Genomic DNA, 16,832 nt, shown 5'->3' on the forward strand with positions numbered 1-16,832 from the left:
AGTTACAAGGGACTGAATTCTGAAACTTTACAGCTCAGTGTTGCCGATTGACAGTTTGGGTTTTGCTCTTTTACTCTTTCGACACGCAAAGTCACACATAATACGCCTAAACGGTGCCGTTTCTAATCTGTACGTCACAGATCTGAGTGATGGAATTAGGCTGATATAAATGTTCTACTTTTGGGGCTTTCCTCGACTCATTCCACTTACTTGACTTGAACCGCAGCCAGAAAATACAATATGCTGAAGAAAGTGGGCCTTACTTAGCTTTGTGTTGGACTTTGTTGTTGTTGCTGCTGCGTCTGCAAGGCTCTGTTGCCGAAGTACGTTTCTGAGTAAGCTTGAGTAAGCGTTCCTTGCGTGAGCAGAATGCCCATATGGAGGTGTGAGTGTAGGGGACACGGCCCTCCGCACCCCCAGGCTTCCTGGGGGCAGGCTTTGAGTGTGAAGCCCGGCCGGACGCCGCGGAGCCGTGAGAGGGGGACTGGGACAGGGCAGGAAGTGAAGGGCAGGCAGCGTTCCCCTGGGCCTCGAGCGCTCCTCCATGTGGATACAGGGCCTTCATCAAAGCCTCAGGCCCCCTGCTCAAAACAGGGAGGCCAAAATGAACGCGTTCCCCTTCACGGTCCGCCCAAACCTCTGCAGACCCTCATCTGATGTCTAACAAGGATTTTCGCCGTCCACTTTGAACTCGAAAACATGAACCGCCGCATCGCATGCTGCGGCAGGCTTGTCTCTTTGGACATAAGTGTAATTCACCGATTGAGCGCAAAATGGCTGTCTTAGAAGTTGGGCTGCTGCTCCAGAAAAATAATTCTACGAGTGATTAAATGGTCCAGCTATTGCTTTCTTCAAGCTTTATAGAACAGTTTTTTTTCTCCACCGTCATTAGCAGGCATTGAATTGCACTCGGTTGCCTTTGACAACGTGCTTTCAGTTCTCCTCCAGTTTGCAGGCAATGCTTTGATGTGAATAGTGACAAACACCCATGCTGATGTAGTGCAGTAGCATATATTGAAGAGCATGCTGCGCGCACTGCAGCCGTGAGTGCATTTATGTCAGCTCAGAATATGCCGTTATGATGGACAGCACCAGGTTAGAATTTGCAAGGCCTAAACGGCACAAAGGGAGGAGTCTGATGTTTATATTGACATAATTGTCAGTTCTCATTTCTCTGCTCTTGAAGTCAGGTCTCAGTGATTTAAGACTCATTCAGTGGTGCGTGCTTTTTCCCTCTCAGACATCAAAGCCTCTCGTATCGGAGAAGCTACTCTCAAACATTGCAAAACTGTCTCCACGCTGAAAACTCACCACTTTTGTGGAATGACACACGTTGGGTATAAATAGATTGGAACGTGGGTGCAGATTCTCTGAATTATTCCCACTTTAACACAATTGGCTTAAATGGAAAACCGAAAATAACACGTTGTTTTAGATATTTTGAGCTCCCGTCTGATTTTAGTGAGAGCTGTGCAGTTGTATTGCGTTGCCTTGCTCACAGCGCAGTGTTCAGAGTTGCTTACACCGGACCCAGCCTAGGGTTTATTGCACTGTGCTTGCAGGGGGAGAGCTCGTGGTCAGCAGTGGCCTCAGAGTGATTTTGTCTTGTGCTCTTGCACTGGAAATAAACGCGTGGTACCTGTGGGACCGAACGCTTTTTAAAGGCCAGGCTCTACGTTGGGTATTTTTCCAGATGCTTATTTTAGCTGCCTCTTGCCCTGCAAAGTGCCGGAGTCGCGGAGTGACCTTAATGGCTGTAGGTGCATCCCCGGCTGGAGGTCTGTGCTGTGTGTGTGAGTGCAGCTTCTCTCTGGTGAAAACGAAAGGCTCTTCGGCTGCCTTAGGCATGCAGCCTCCTGCGGGCCTGTGCTTCCCGTGCAGGGCCAGTGTGTGGCTGCGGGGCGTGGCCAGGAGAAGGGGGAGGTCCTCCCATCTGGCCCCAGAGACATGGCTGCACCATCGCGTAATGAGATTTTAACATATGCGGCTTGTGCACTGCTAGGGAAAAACCATTCAGGCCTGAAAGAAAATCTGCCCTTAATGTTTTATATGCTCTTATTTTAGGCTCTTTTCCCTTTCGGTATTACGGAGTGGCACTGGAATATGAAACCTCCTCAGTTTTAGTTTGAGTTGGGAGGTTTTGGTTTTGTGTGTTGCCAGATCCTGAGCTCTGCGGCTGAATCCATGGGTCTCCTTCCTGTGGAGGGATATTTACGATGAGGAGTGGGGATTTTCTCAGTCCAATTAGAGCCCCCGTTAAAATGGGCGCGCTCAGGATTCTGGATTAGGGCAATCTGGTGGATCCCTGCTGGATATCGGTGCGCAGCACGCTACGTAGCACGCTACGCTACACGCTACGCAGGCCTGGCCTGGTCTCAGTCCACCTGCGCTACGTAGCACGCTACGCTACACGCTACGCAGGCCTGGCCTGGTCTCAGTCCACCTGCGCTACGTAGCACGCTACGCTACACGCTACGCAGGCCTGGCCTGGTCTCAGTCCACCTGCAGAGCTGGCCAGTGCCACAGCCCTGCTTCAGAAACACTGCGCTCGGCCTCAGCGGTGGTTTCCGGAAAGATTGCACGGTGAAACCAAGCCTGTAGTTCTGCTGTAGGGCATTGATCACTGTGTCCTTGAGACTGAGTATGAACTTTTTGAGAATTAACTTTATAACGCTTATTGGGCGTGTGACAGGCATTCATAGGGAAAAGTGATGTGCGGAATGTAATAAGTGCAAGCCCCTTTGAAATGCCTTCCCGCACCGCCCTTGAACCTAAACACAATCTGGTGTCAGGAGAGTGAGGGCTCTCTTTCAGAAAGATCATTGAAATTAAAACTGTTTAAAGATTCTCAGCGCACATATTAAGTACCAGAGCCTGTGCTGAATGTGCAGTGCCTTCCCTTTCATACCAGTGTGCCCGTGTAGCTGCACCAGAATGGGCCGGTGTGGGGGGGAGACGGGCCTGTCCGTGCCATATTGGGTCAGGAATGTGAAACTCCGAGCAGAATTTTCTCTAATCCTGGCTTTTCTCTCTTTTTCCCTTTGCTTCCTAGGACCTCTGGGGAATTTTCCACTGCCTTTTGACGGATTTAAATCTCACCCTACTGAAGACAACCATGGAATCGGTAAATATCTCCCCCCTTCTGTTCACCCACCGGGTCTGGCGGGGCTGGGGGTTCTAAGCGCGAGGGGACAGCGTCAGAGTCGCGAGCTCGAGACTGAGGTTTGGACCCGGTGGAGGGAGGCTGGGTTGTTTTCACAGCCGCCCGCACACTGCGCGTCTGTGGTCTTAAGAGAGGCGGGCTGCGCTGTGTCTCACTGCTCCTGAGCGATGGAGCCGCTTCCTCCCCGCTCGCTTCCCCTGGTGCGCGGGAGCGCGGCGCTCGTCTGCGTGGCCCCCGTCTGCGCGGCCCCCGTCTGCGCAGCTGTGCGGTGCCGGTGTGCGGAGTCAGAGCAGACACACGCACCCGCCGCACAAGGGTTTCCACCTAAGCAGCTTAGACTCATATCTTAGGGAAGATTATGGCCGATTATCAAGTGTTCTGGGTGAAGCAGCTGGAGTGGCAGTGCTAGTGTGTTTGTGAGAGGAGAGGAGAGGAGAAGCAGCACAGTCATTCTATCACACAAATCAGTTTTCTCTTGCTGTGTGCATGTTTTCATTATAAGACAACCATGAAGCTTGATTGGCTTTCAGTGTATTTGGTGTTCATCAGGGTGCCCATTTAGGCCCGTCCCTCTATCATCTTGTTAGTCATAAAGGCCAGAGATTGGACCGTTGGTTGTAGGAATCCAGTTGGGTCTGATTACTTGCATGGTGGTTCTGTTTTGATGAGCCAGATCAGGGAAAAGTGCTTCTTATTATAATTTGCTTGACAGATACCCTTATGCTGGCGTGGCTGTCTTACGCGGTTCTGAGTGTCCTGACTGCTGGATATTTACTGAAGCAATTCACTTTGAGTACTATGGTCCAGTGCACAACCCCGCTGCCTCACTATAGGGAGTGAAATTAGCCACCTTCTGGTTACAAGCACTCTTCCTCTAACATCATTCCTGCTCCAGTACACCGCAGTGCTGCAGTGGATGTTGGGATATGTGAAGGGTACAGAGGGAAATGCAGAGTAACGCAGGAAAGATTGAGCCACAGTGACTTAATCACAAATGCAGCTTATACTGAGCTGAAGAGGTAAATGTCATATGAGGCAGAGAAAGGATTGTGGGGTGTTTGTGTATGTGTGTGCATGTGTTTATAAATGTGTGTTTGTGTGTATGCGTGTGTATGTACGCTTGGGTTTGTGTTTGGTTTTTTTCGTTTGTGTGGTGTTTTTGCCTGTGTGTGTGTGTGTGTGTATACTCCATCGCCTCCTCCTCTTCCTCCTCTCAGGAACTAGGGTGAGAAATTGGGTCACAGCACCAGCCCCCCCCCCCCCCCCCCCAGAGAGCACAGTCACGAATGGAGCGTCGCTTGCCTGTACACTGCTCTTCAGTACGCTCTCTGCACAGCCTGCTTATAGGAAAGGCTGCCTTTGCCGCTGATGCCAGCCAATCGGACCCCTGCGAGCTTGAACATAGCGGGTCTGTGTGAAAGAAAATGGCAGGCAGAGAATCCGCTTTATATCCCACTGTATTCTTCAAAAAAAATGTTTTAATCCCCCTCAGTCAGGAGACTTAAGCACTCGGGAACCTGTTCACCTGCATTAAGACTCTATCTGCAGGCTGTGAGTGGAAACCTAGGAGACGGGTTACAGAGCTGCCTGGCCCTTTTACCCAAGCTCTCCTCATCAGATGCCACGCGCATAGTTTCCAGGCATCCAGTGCTATAAAAAAAAAATCAGTTCCATATTTAACTGTCCTAATCCCCTGTGAACACACGGACGCACACGCACACACACACGTGGACACACACGCACACACACACACATACGTGGGCACACAAACGTGGACACACACACGCACAGAGGAAGGGGCAGTGGCAGTGTTTTTTGGGTAAAGGGAACTTGCTCTTCCCCGTGATTGGCTGTGGACCTGCCCGTGCGCTAGTGTACGCCGGCGGTGCTCGGCGCTGGACGGGTCGGACTGATGAGGGGCTCCCTGTCGCCCCGGTGCTTTTTGGGCCTTTGTCTCGGCTCCGCTCGTTACAAGCGGGGTTCTAAAACCAGCCCCCCGGCCCTCGGTGGGATTAGTCTGCCGCGCTCAGGGCAGGGAAGCCTTCGCTGCCAGTCAGATTACATAACCGGCATAGCTAAAGTTGAGACAACTATAGGGGCTTTGTTCCCTAATGCTCTGCGCTCCCCTCCTCTCCGGCCACACGCTAATGCTTTATTGAAAGGGTCTGTGTGCCTCAAACAAGCGGCGCTCTGTGCGCAGGGCTGCTAGCATTACCCTGCAAAAGGACATTTCAGTCATAGCTGAGGAGTGGAACCCTACTGTCGGCGGCCCTGTTCGCGCGGAAGCGCCCTCTCCAGCGCTGGCTACGGCGGCGACGCACAGTTTGAAAAGCACATTTCCTACCTTGCGCCCGCGGTGGAATTCATTATTTTTAATGGGGATGCGCAGTACGGGAAATCTGGGGGCTGATGTGAATACTCAAAATGTGTTTGACCGTGTCGGGCGATGGCGGTCACACTACGGCAAAAATACGAACCGCGACCGCGTTTGCACATTAGTGGAAAAACGCAGACTTACAACGGGGAAATGCAATAAAAATGTTTCAACTTGCTTAGTTTATTATTAAACGGAGAGCATGAGTCTAGAGAGCTACTGAGTTTCTGTATGGCTTTGCTTGTAGGTTTGACTGGTTCAGATGACTAAGATTAGGATACTTTTTCAGCGTGGAGCAATGTACCTGCTATGTGCTTTTCATTTCAGCTGTAAAGTGTATTGTTATATGGGACAGTCCCTCACCTTTCATAAATACATTTATTAGGCTACTGGTTCAATTTAAGACCCCACATCAGCAGTCCAGACTAACCATGCTGCTTTGCAGCAAGGATGTGACACGTTAGAACCAAAAAATGTGAACGGCTAGCAAGCTGAACCAAGTGTGATGGAACTCAAGTGGAAACCTGTTTGTTTCATATGTATTATGTTGGCTAGCCAGCTAGGTTCAGCCAATAGCACAGTGGGTGGTGTTATGACCCTGATTAAAATCACCTTCCTCAGAAACATCTACCTGTTCTTTCTTTGGTTGATTAATGGCCAGGAACTGATTGACGGGTTAATATTTTGGCCATTATTAAAGTGATAATGATTTGCTGTGGTCAAGCTCGGCATCTCTTTTGAACAAAGTCATATGCAGCCAGAAATCCAACTTTATAGTGTTGATCTCCCATAATTGTGCAGTGCCTGGAGAATGAAGAGTCTCTAAGACTTAAAACTGAGCCTTGTATAGGAATATATATTTTTTTAAGCGTTTTTGTCAGTGGTCAGCTGAATTCTGTATTGTTTATACTTTTAAACCCGATTACTAGAGTAGATCTTCCTTTGGAAGACCCCAAGCCTGCAGCCATTCCCATTCCCTGCTTTATGTGCTAAATTTGAGGAAGCACATCCCTCCCAAAGAAACTGGAACCTGCGAGGGAAAATGTGGAGTAAATGGCGTAACCTTTATAATAATTTCCATTTCGCCAGAGTCTTTTCATTCCCATGTTGTTACAATCAGGCATTTCAGGACAATCAGCATTGAAGACGGGACTGAAGCGGCTGAAGTCAGCACACAATAGGTGTTGATTGTCTGCGATTCTGCAATCACTTAGGCGCAGTGCGGCCCGGGCCATCTTCACAGGACCCAGCGTTCACTTCCCCTGGCAAATATTCAGCCAATGACGCGAGCCGTTCCCTTCAGCGGCCTGACCGCTGCATGCGTGATGAATGTGTCTTTCATCAGCTGGAGATCGGCTGCTTTATGCTGCTGCTGATGTAAGCAGATAGTCGTTTCAGGCAGTGTGTAAGATCAGGCCGTTTTTAATAGGAAAGGAATTGATCCATTGGTTTATTGAAAGAGTGGCAATAAATAATCCGGATTTAAACTGAAGTGGCATTACAAAAGTACACACATATATGCGTTTTGTGTATTTTATATGTTTATATCTTTGGTTTTATATATTTGTGTGTGTTTGGGTTTGTGTGTGTGAGTGTGTGTGTGTGTGTGTGCGCGTTGTGTGCTGGAAATGACTTGGGATGTTGACTGAACAAAGAGAAAACTGTAGCCTAAAGCTAGAGGGTTCTGTACATTTAAGTTTATGCATTCTACCCATAGCCCTGGTTTGAATTTGGGCATGAGAGAAATGCATTGGTCATTCATTGACTTGAATGACAGATTACAACAATATAAAATATAAAGATATAAATAACAGGGTTTGTCTTGCTTAATTAGCTGGCTAGGTCCAGGAATGGGACAAAAAACAAGCAAAAAACAGTACCTGGAGTCTACTTTATTATCCTATTCAGAAGGCAAGTCTGCGGTGTGTGTTAATGTAGGCCCTATTTGCTGACTGCACGCTGTAGCGCATCAGCTAAATGCTGCAGAAGTCGCGGAAGTCCCACGTACGTCCTGCACATTCTCGCATGTAAATGAGAGGGAAAAACCTTCGCTGTTGTTTTTTCTAGCTTGATGTGGCTCAGAAAATTACTTTCAATTTCTGCAAGTGCTTCATGAAAACAGATTATTTAAGTATCCTGTTTGTCTGACACATTTATTTGAGCCACTTGCTTAATGAGTAATAGATGGAACGATCTGTGCTTCTGACCATTTGTACAGTACATGTAAGGAGTATGCCACAATTAGTCATGTCTTGGGATTGTTCCTGAATGATTTGTGGAGGTCTCATTTTGTAGGGTACACTGCAGAAGCAAAGTCTGGATCATATGCAAAAAAAAAAAAAGTTTTACTTTGAGAATATAGTATAGATGGTTGGTTAAATTCATTATATTTTCAGTTACAGAGACAGAGCAGCATACAACCTGACTTTCTGGCAGAGAGAGCACTGAAGATAGAACCAATAAATAAATGGAATATTTACTAAGCTGACCATGGAGGATCTTGAAAACTGGACGCTGTCTTAGGATGTGATGGGAAAGAGCACTCTTTCACACAGAGAATATGAGAGTCGTCCCTGTGGTCTCCACCTTTACTGAAAGCAGGTGCTCACTTGTCATTGGAGCAGTGACTGCAGTCGCAGCAGGTATACGAGTGCCCTCTGTGAGATCCTCGCTTGCTGATGGCTGCAGACCTGCCCAGACTAGGCTCCTGGTTCATGGTCATGCCACTCTGCACCGGGGCAGAGCACAGCTAGATTGAGTTGCAGTAGAAGGTCAAACTCTGCACCGGGGGAACTAATCTTTCATGAAAGGCGGAAAATGGAGGAAAGAATGCCGGCCCACCAGCGCTGAGCCTGAGCCGGGCAGCCCGCAAATCTGTGCCAGTCCAGCCGGGGCGCTTTCACACAGGGCACAAACCGCACAAACCTCACCCACGAAGCTCAGCGCTCAGGCTGTCGTCAGCCTTTCAGGTGAAATGACTTTGTTTGTGCGCCATTACTGATCCTGGTTTTGCCCGGGTTTGCATGCCTCCCGCCCGAATATTTTCCAGAGGTTACGGTTCTCTGGAGGCCTGGCTTGTTGGAGTGTTTGCTGGTATGTTGGAACAAACCCCTCCGGTGGTCTTCTCCAACGGTCACGGTTTTCTGGGGCGAGGCCTGACTTGTTGGAGTGCGTGCTGGTTTTTCAGAATAAAACCCTGCATGTGCATGGTGCAGTGGTGTATTGTTCACCTCTCTCAGTTCACTGTGCCTGTGCCGGGTGTGTCTGATTGGGGTGGGCTGTGCTGGTCTGTGGGGTGAGGGTTTGGTTTGGCTGGTGACCCTCTGCCAGAGAATGGGTGCGTGGCCAGCCCCACATCGCTGCTGCCTTATCTCCCTGCTCGCCCTCCTGCAGCTCTCAGGCTCTCTGTGTTCCTCCACCATTGTAATGGCCTTGCGTGGATGTTTTGGCTCCGTGTCTGCACCTGCTTTAGAGGGGAAGGGGTAGGTGTGAGATGGAAGAGGATAAGTGATAATGGGAAAGCAGAGGCTGGAGCCCGGACCGTTCTCGTTCCCGTGAGATATGTAAACCTCCAGGGACAGGGTGCTGGAAAGAGCCCGGTCACACAGACAGAGGCAGGCTCCCCATTGGCTTTCTCTGTGCGTCAGGCCGCCCAAGGCCTTTTCTCCTGACAGCTCTGGGAAAACACGCAGTATTGTGTGTTCTTTTCAAAATGGTGTCCTTAGCAGTCCAGTACAGTACATACACACTGTGGGCTTTTCATTCCAGTCACAAGGTCAGATTTTAACTTTTTTTTTTTCATTATTATTAGGCTACCTGTCGAATTTAATTTCATTTGGCTAGATGCTTACATTTGAGGAATGTACAGTACAACTACTGGTGAAGTTGGCTATTAAGTGATTATCTATGTTGTTGAAATGCAAGATGCAAGACTTAAGAGTTTTTCTTTGTGCAACAGACAGTAAAATGGCTGTCTGTCGTCACGTTCTGCTCACTGAAAAAAAGCGGCAGAAAAACATTCCTCAGTATTCCTCCTGCACTCCTTCAGTCCAGCGAGCCGCTCACAGTTTACTCGCAGTGCAGCACTGCTCCACGGTGCACTCCTCCACAGAGCATCAAACAGTGATTGCCAGGCCTTAAGACAGGCCAGGCATGTGAACTGCAAAAACCCAGTGGAACAAATTAGTGTTTTTCCTTTTAATTTGGCTTCCAGGGGCCCTCCCACAGTGTACCCTGCCTGCCAGTGTTTACTCGTCGTGTGGTTTATTTAGCGCTCGGAGCTGCTGATTAGAGAACCAGGGGCGCCTTTGAGAACGTTGCATTGTTTCAGAATCGCTCTTTCTGTTTCAGCTCAACCCGCTAGCCGTAATTGGGTTCTGATAAATATTGCGCATTTTATCTTTTCGACAAGAGAACAAGATTTGCCGAACCGTTTTTACCGTTATTGGTATGGAGTATAAAATGTCAGGCCGTCCGCTCTGTGAATATACACGGGCCTGCTTTCGCAGATGTTTACGGCTGTTGTTTGCTTCCTGGGTACGATGTTTGACACAAATGATGAAAGAGGCTCTTAGGGGGAGATGAATCGGCTGTCACCTCCTTTCCTCTCACCTCTAATTCGTCAACGTCGCCTCGCTGCTCGAACCCTCTCCGGATCAGCCTGAAAGCGTTTCTCCAGCGCTCTTGTGGGCTCAGGTTATGTACATAAAGCTTTTTTGCACATTTTGATGTGATGCGTTCCAGCACAGCGGAGCCATTTTACTGGGGGAGGAGGGAAGCGGACATCAGTCCCCCTGACCCTCCTTGACCCTCCCTCCTCCTGACTATGTGACACTTTTGTTTATCGTAGTCTCTCTCTCTCTCTTCCTCCCTATCTCTCCCTCTCCCTCTTTATCTCTCCCTCTCCCTCCCTCCCTCACTCACTCCCCTGCCCCCCCCCCATCCCCTCGCTCCCTCTGGAGAGTGACTGTGCTGTTTAACTGGCTGCAGATTAGAAGTTTAATGTTGTGTGGGAGTGTGGAGCTCGGACTCGCTGTGGGCCTTGCCGCCGGGGCCCCCCCACAGGCCCCCCACGGGCCCCCGCAGGCCCGCTGCGGTCAGGCTGGGGTCCGAACAGACGGAACTTCCTTCAAAAAGAAGAGAACGGAAAATCAGAACGGGCTGCGATATGTTCATTCAATTGCCAGATGCCATTGTGGTGGAATATCTGGACTCCCTTTACAGTCTGTGCTTTGGCCGTGCGGCTGTAATCTCTCGGTGCTTCGGGCCCACTGAGGGTTCGCGTCTATTTTTAGGCCGCTGATCTAATCATACATTAAAGGTTGAATGCCAGAGTCCTCGTCCCCTCTGCGTCCCATCTATTTATCTCGCCGTAATTGCTGCTTGGCTGTATCGGCAAAGGCTGAAATGGCTGATGGTTCGTGCTGTGCTGTATCTCGTGTGCCTGCAGTGATGCAGTCAGGCCCTGTCATCTGTAGCGTCGGGGCCTTTTGAGGTTGGCCGGCTGAATCTGGATTGTTATGTCTGGGCCTGGTCCACATTCCAGACCTGAAAGCCAAAGCGTTTAACGGAGGTGTTCAGCCATATTCCCCCTGAGTCAGGCCCCTGTGCGTCTGCGCTGTGGAGCCCATGTTGCTCTTCTGTACTGGACTCTCAGCTCTTTGCTGTGCAAACTCAGTGTGAGGACAAAAAATGGAGACTTAAAAGATTATGGTCTGAACTTGAGTTCCATATGATTCCTACCTGAAGGATATCACTGAAATGCACTTTGGAAAATGAGTATACAATGTTTTTTTATTGGCAAAATACAGAAGAGTATATCAAAATTTTTTGTACAAAACCAGTTGCTTGTGCTTTCTAAAATGGTTATTTCTGAATACAAGTATCAGACATGTTTTATATCTTTATGGCTGACTCAACAGTAGGCTAATTGTCTTTGATAGTTCCCCATGTCCTGCTGACTGTAGTCATTTGCAATTTTGGGGTAACATACGTTTTTGAATTACCGGGGTGTTCACGGTTTAGAAAGGTACAATTTGGATTTCATAGGCACAGTTTAACTTAGGTGTACAGCTCTGAAGTTCTGTAGCTGGAAACACAAATAAATACACGGGCCTATAGGCTATATCCCGAATATCATAAATATTCCTATTCTACGAGCGACTTTGACAAGTAACATCGTGGTCATTGTTTTGTTGTTGGCGAAATGCCCGCTTTGAGATGCAGTCTCGCCTTATGCTTCGTTTCCTGCTGCACAAAATGGCCCATTTAAAAATTTTGAAAGCATAAAAATCAGCGGAGTGTGATTTCCTGGGTGACTTGTTTCGGGGAAACGGCGATGCGTTGGAATAATAGGATGAGACGAGAGGAGAGAAGCCGCTCCAGGCGTTCCCATTGTTGGGTCTGAAGCCCCAGTCACAGTCGGGTCCGTCTCAGCCATTTTCCACGCAGAGGGGGCCTGGCCATTATTTGGCTAGCCCCACCGCTCCTGTGTTTGCCTTCGTCCCGTCCCTCCCCCCCTACCTGTGTCCTGCTGTCACTGCGCCCCCTCCTTCCAGTCTGACCAGATCGGTACGTTCACAGCTTGTGCTCTTGGGAACGTACCTCTTCGTCCTCCTCACTGTTTGCCAGTCACGTGGGCTGCTCTGCAGGTGGCTGTGATGCCCAAATGCAAATCTGTCCTCTTCTGCTCTGAACCTGCATGTGTCCAGGTTTGAAACCTTGGTTTATCTTCTTTAAAATGGACAGTTGCAATTTAATATTGATAAATTGCACTTCACAGTTATAAGATGTGTGTGTGTGTAGCTGGGTTGTTTGACACTTTATTCATTTATTCTGTAGCCTTCTCATAACCAACTGTCTGATTTTTTTTTTCTTCATTTTGCAAAAAAAGAAAAATCCTGAGAATTTATCTGTTCATTTCATGCCCTACAGTTGTCTGACTATTTAGTTTTTTCTTTACATTTTAAAGACCGTCATTCACACTTTTCACACCTTACCTGGCAGTGTGGCGGAATTTGACCATTTATGGGTTGTGTGAATGGGAGTCGGCATTCTGGGAAAGTTATATAGGATCAAGCATGCAATACGTAATTTTTCTACGTTCCATCCATCTACGTTGTCTTATTACTGCGGTAATTAACAAAGTGATCTTTCAAGCCTGCCTTACTAACTAGCTGCACTGTACACACTGTCATCGTCACAAATTGATGGCTTATATTTACACTGAAGTTTCTAAAGTTCCCATAGATGTATGGGGACATTAATTTTATCTGTCACATTTGACTGCTTCTTCATTGGCATGGTTCTGTGCAAAAGATTTGCTAGCTTCTCTGGCTAATCGAATGAACGAAATCTGGCTCTGGCTAATAGTAAGCCAGAATGAACAAAATCATACCTTTCCGGGTTTGTCTGCCATAAACCTGACCTTCTTGCATTGCTCTTTTGGAGTGTTTGACAACCGCTTGTTCAGATGACGGTTACTGGCACCATTGTGTGTTACTGTTACCGCCCCGGTAGGCCACTGGATAGTCTTTGATTGTGCCCTTTGTTCATTTTCAGTTAGTTAATCCAGCAATGCTCCGCGTGTGGAACTGACTCTCGAGTGTGAGCTGCAGTTATCGTTGCTCACACAACTTCCCTGTGAAAGTAGTTTGCAAGCGGCCTAGTCTCTACCTCAGACTGAGCTTGTCTGTTTTACATCAGCTTGGTGCTTGAATGGTTGATTGTGTTAATTGTAGTGAGACGCTGCTAGCCTGGCCGTGCTATTTTTAGCACTCGTGTACTATGTCGCAGAAAGTCGCTTAATTGCATCATTCTGTAAACATCGCGAGTCTTTGGTGTCTCAGCGTGGAAGTCCCCTCACTCATTTCTGATTGCTTCTCCTTTCTCGGTTTCAGATGATCTTTTATGTTGGTTTCTTCAGTCCCAGGTGTATTCCTCTCCTGTGTGAGAGATGCGTTATTGTTTCCCGCGCGTTTTGTCAGTTGCTTGCGCCTCGCTTCTCGGTTGTTCAGCTTCGTCCTCTGCTCTTCGCTTTGTTTGCCGAAGAGCCCTGCGGTGCTGGCTGTTGTTTACACTGTGAGGTAGCCCCATTAGAGCACGCTAAACGCCCAGAAGAGGCTGTGCATGCCCGGGGTGCGATGCCCACACATGTTCCTGCACGACTGCCTTTTCGAGCACGTAGCGCGCGGCGCGGCGCGGTGCATTTTTTTGTTGGTAAATTCCTCTTTAAGAGCGGTCCATTGATGTAGGGTGAGAGCGGCGGCCCCCTCGCTCCGCGCTCGGAGCAGCTGAAAGGGTTAATCAGGCCGGGGCTGCTCCGGATCCAGGTGCTCCTCTATTATTGGGCTCAGCCACTTCATGTGGGCTCTCTCTGTTCCCCCCCGATCCCTGGCTTTGATTCGCTACAGCTGGCCTGCTGGAATAATCTCCCAATCGGCCCCAACTTGTATGCTGGGGAGAACTCATGCTTTGAATTAGAATTGATGTATGGTGTTATTTTCTCTATTGAAGTTTCCACATGTAGGACCAGCTGAGTGCAGAGCCTATGGCTTTAACAGCTTCCTTACACAATGCCCTCATGAAGGGAATACTTCTCTTTTCTTTCAACTGCCATTAAATAGAGCAGCCCTTTTGTTTTTTTTAGTCTCTTTCACTGTCAACCTGTTCCCCAGCTCCCTCTGATGAATGAAACATGGCGGGCAGGGAGTGTCGTGTTCATGGCTGGTACCGCGATCTCGGGACCGTTTACCGCGTGAGCAGCCCTGACGGCGACGCGCAGGCTCGGCGAAGGCGAGACGCGCGTCGATGACCCGCAGACGGCGGAACTGAACGTGGAGGCCTCGCGGCTTCGCTGTGCGGGGACCGGCGCGACGGCGCGCACAGAGCTCCGCCCCACACAGAGCTCCGCCCCACAGCTGACTGCCACGCAGCGAGGTGAGGAAGGATGGATGTCAGTGGGGCATGTCATCGATCCCTCTCCCCCACTCCCACTCTGATGCGCTGCGTTGGGAGAGCAGGACGCAGCCAGTGCCTTCCTGCAGTTACCGAGGCGATCGGGGCGCGGCGCTGTGCTGCCAGGCAGTGCGTGCGCACAGCGGGCACAGGTGGGCACATCCTCTGGAAATGTGCCAGTGCGCTTCCTCCCTGGTCCAGTACTGCGCTGCAGCCAGAGAAGCCTCCTGGCATTCAGGCAGAGAGGAGCAAGGCAGAGGACACAGTGGAGATGTAGACTGTGAGAAAGAGCTGGAGGCACTGAGAGGTTTGTGTATAGAGAATGAGTAGAGTGGAGAGAGAGACAAATAGAAAGTAGGATTTGCGCAGGTGGTCAGGGTAAGAAAGGGATAGAAGGAGAGGGTCAATAGGGACACGGAGAAAAGCAGGGAGGAGGGATAGAGAGAGAGAGAGAGAGAGAGGCAGAGAGAGATGGCCGTTTGGAATGTTGTGCTCGGTCAGCTGCAGAAGGGAGGCAGTGTCTCCCTGTGTGTCCGCACTCCCTGACCGAGCCGGAGCGGAGCGGGAGCCAAGCCGGGCCAGACGCCAGCCAGGAACAGACGAGGCAACAGATGGGTCCCTGTGGGCTTAACCCTTCCCCTGCCACAGCCGCCTTCCCTTCCCAAGGAGGAACCGCACTGCCTTCAAATGTAGAAAATGGCAAATTACTATTCAGAAAGTTCAGCTCGTAATTCTTCCCTTCCCCACGTTCAGGAAGCTCCCGCGTGTGCGCGTAGCCATCTTTGCCTGAGAACATATGGCCGCCCGTGTGGGTTTGGCCCCCGGCACGCTCTCTCTGCCGACGCGCAGGGGGCGGACTGGGCAGTGTACTGCTCCAGGTTTGTGGCAGTGCAGACCGTATGCCACATAGCTGCACCCGCCTCCTCTGATGATCTTTGGCCACCGGCCAAGTCGGTCAGGCGACTTGTTTCATTGCGCCAAGTCTAACACTTTAACTTTAACCTTTCCGGAGACTTTCTTTCCAACAAAACGGTTAAATGGTCGTCCAGTTGAACTGTTTTGGCTGAAGTATAGCCGATATGACGATGGTGAGCACCTTCAGTGCTACGTGTAAGAAAATACCCAAAAATATCCAGTTTCCTTGGAGATCATCCCACGCAATCTTTTGTTTACAGCCACTCAGTCAGTGCGAAGCAAACTTTAGAGAAAATACCCTCCGTAGCTACGGAACTTAAAATAGAAGCTCTATGGAGAAAATCGATGGTGATTTAAAGTAATTGATGAACAGAGCCCCTGTAGTGACTCGGGCAGGAGGGAGGAACCTTGGGAATTTGTAGATGGCAATCCTTAAATCCTGCACTACTACACTCTGTGTGTTCTAGGGCCAGCTCGACCGTGTCCATAAACTGCAGTTGTGCTGTGTAGTGGATGCTGCTGTTTTCCCAGGTGTTTTTTTGGTAGTGTTCTGACTACATTATCAGTGAAAGCCCTCATTGTGCGTCCTCCACTGCCAGCACCATTGCTTTAACGTTCTGAATGGTCAGTTATTCTTTTAATTCTATTAATTTATTCATCTTTAATTTCAGTTAATCGGTCTTGCATCACAAAACCTGCAGAGTTAAATGTGCTCTTCCTTGGTTTGCTCAGTTGGTGTCGGAGCCCAGTTGGCAGCAAGCCTTTTGAATTCCAGGCTGAACAGTAACCAGTGGTGTCAACACTCGAGGGATTTTGAACAATAGCGGTGTTGGCGTCCTTCGCTGCGTGCCCCGGAGCACAATGCCACGTCACCCCAGTGATCCGGAAGGGCAGGAGCGCGGCCCGTGGAAACGAGCTAAATCAGACGGGTGAGAGGAAGGGGTCCCCCCCCCCCCCGGGCCCTGCGGTCACGCCGGCCCTTTGTGTGGCCTGGCCTGGGGGGGGTGCTGATCTGATCTGGCCCTGAAAGAAGGTCCCGGGGTTGAGCCTGGGTGAGCCCCTCTCGCGCTCCGCTCTGTGGCTGGATTGGCACCTCTCTATGGCCGGCCTTTGTGCTCCTCTCCCCCTGCCCCACTCCTCTTATTTTCACATCCAAAGCCCCTCAGGACAAAGGCCGTCTTTTTCAGGACTCCTGGCAGGGTCTCAGTGACCTTTCAGCAGCGGCCGGAGAACCCGCTAACCCCATCCCCCCACCACCCCACCCCCATCCTGTTTAGTCCACTGTTTTTTCCCTTTTACAGATGAGGAACCCAACTTTGCTTGCTGCAGTCCATATACAAAAAGCAGCAGCAGAACTCAATGCATGTTTCAGTATATGTAGTCTACAGAACAAATTTTGAAATTCTGCCATATTGAGGTATACTC

General features: G+C 49.6%; 1 protein-coding gene across 2 annotated transcripts in view; it reads left to right on the forward strand.

Annotated features, from left to right (window-relative positions):
* LOC135241802 (ankyrin repeat domain-containing protein 11-like) overlaps nt 1-16,832 on the forward strand; it is a 113,188-nt gene that overhangs the window by 22,549 nt on the left and 73,807 nt on the right. For both annotated transcript variants that reach the window (XM_064312494.1, XM_064312493.1), the window contains exon 2: nt 3,053-3,124. The gene's annotated coding sequence lies outside the window, so the exon portion shown is untranslated. The remainder of the gene's footprint in view (nt 1-3,052; nt 3,125-16,832) is intronic.

The sequence above is a fragment of the Anguilla rostrata genome, chromosome 16 (assembly GCF_018555375.3).
Source record: "Anguilla rostrata isolate EN2019 chromosome 16, ASM1855537v3, whole genome shotgun sequence".
Lineage (NCBI taxonomy): Eukaryota > Metazoa > Chordata > Actinopteri > Anguilliformes > Anguillidae > Anguilla > Anguilla rostrata.